This window comes from Mus caroli, chromosome 12 (genome assembly GCF_900094665.2).
Source record: "Mus caroli chromosome 12, CAROLI_EIJ_v1.1, whole genome shotgun sequence".
Classification (NCBI taxonomy): domain Eukaryota; kingdom Metazoa; phylum Chordata; class Mammalia; order Rodentia; family Muridae; genus Mus; species Mus caroli.
The window spans coordinates 107,233,212-107,235,286 of record NC_034581.1 but is presented as its reverse complement, the minus strand read 5'-3'; positions in this window follow the sequence as shown (position 1 = coordinate 107,235,286).

Below are 2,075 nucleotides of genomic sequence, written 5' to 3'. Positions count from 1 at the left end.
TGTCCTGGCACTCACTTTGTAGACTGGCCTCGAACTCAGAAATCCGCCTGCCTCTGCCTCCCGAGTGCTGGGATTAAAGGCGTGCGCCACCACGCCTGGCATCTTGTATGTTCTTTTAGAGACAGTAAGACATGAGCCTTGCCCGCACTCAAGGCAAGAGTACATAGAGGTATAAGTACCAGGAATTGGGTACTGTGGAGCCCACTAAAAGTTTGTTTGCCACCTCAAGAAGGGCCATGTCATAGTACAAGACCCCCACCATCTCCTAAGCCTGTCCAGCTGGATCTCTTTTAGAATACACCAAGAAGTCTAGCACTGACACCAGTGGGCGAAACAGACCCATCCTGGCTGAGCCAACAGGGCAGCCTAAACTGGCGTCTCCCCTGGAGTGTGTCTGAGAATCATGCAGGGCCTAAAGAGCAAACCCACCCTCCCGGAGGGCAGAGCTGGAGTGGGGCACAGTCTGCTCCTGAGTAAGGTGCTGCCCTGCCACTCTCAAACCAGCAGGAGGGCCTGGAGCACGGTGGGATGCTGCAGGGAGCAGCCACAGCCATGGCAGAGCTTGGCTTCACTCCACCCCAACCCCTTGTGGGTCCTGAAGGGCTGTGAGAGCCATGTGTAGCCACACTTCCAGATCCTCGAACAATTAGCAGGAAGACAGGCTGGGTTTAGGATACTTTCTGCCCAGATGGAGATGCTGATGCCTAAGGTGTCCTTTAAGTGGGTGAATCCGGGCTACGGATGAAGCAGCAAGAGCTTGGCCCCTGCCTAGTGCGATCATGTTAGCTCTCTCTGAGTATAGAAGGAAGGAGAGGGCAGAGAAAGGGTGTTCTACAGGAGAGAAGGACCCTGGACGTCTATGTAGTATCTGGGGCTCTCCACACGCCCAAAGCATCCCTGAGCCCCAGCTCACTACAGCCCTTGTGACAGCAGTGGGCCAGGTAGGCCTGAGTCTTGGTCAAAAATAAGTAAGAGGTTGGGTGTGGAGATTGGCTTCCAATTCAGTATCAGCCCAAGATCAAAGGTCAAGACTCCATCCCAAACCATGCTTTATGCCCTGCCTCAGCACACAGGATGAGAACTCTCACCAGGATGATCCAGTCCTACTGAGTTGATGTCAAAAGCTCTAATACTGGTCTTCAGGACACCATCCCCTATTTCCAGGCAGGGACCTGATCCCACCCACATAATAGCCATGCAGCCCTGGACCTATACCTCTTAGCCCCACCCCATTCTTCTTTTATAGCGCTGTCCCAACGCAACAGTGAGCCATAATTCCAGATCCTGATGAGGTTGGCTGGGCTCCTCAGTTGCTGCTCCTTCCCAGCCCACCCAGCCCAAGTTCTGAGACAAAACTTCCTTTCATGAGCACAGAGCTTAACTGGAGTGATCATATCAATGGACCTCTTTATCTTGGGATAAAGAGGTTCCTGCATGTCCTGAGCACACTCAGTGGGACACCTTGCTTGTGAGACAGCATTGCTGCTTTAAGGAGGGATATCCAGAGGAATCCCTGAAGGAAGTGGGGGAATCACAGGGGCTGAGCCTTCCTGGTGCTGGAATCGTTGCCTGGGTAGGAGAAACTTGTGGACTAAGTCATGACAAAGCCTTTCAACACATACTTCCTTGGAGGCTGGCAGAAAATCAGGGCCCACACAGAGTGAGAAAATGACCCACAGGGAACGGGAACATGGCTCGTTAGGTAAAGGTTCTGCTGTGGAGGCGTGGGAACCCGAGTTCAGGTCTCTAGCACCCAGGTAAAAAGCCAAGTGCCTTGTAATTTTATGCTGAGGAGGCAGAAACAGGATTCCTGTTGTCTGATGGACAGCTCGTCTAGCCAATCCAGCAAGCCCTGGGTTCAGAGGGCGACCTGATGGACAGCTGGTCTAGCCAATCCAGTAAGCTGGGAGTTCAGAGGACGACCCTGTCTGAAAAACTAAGGTGAAAGAAGATACCCAATGCCAACCTCCAGACACTGTTCACACACGTCGTGTGCATCTGCACGACATAGAAACATGTACACACACCACAGACAAGAAGGAGGGAGAGAGAGAGAGAGAACACAGACAGACATG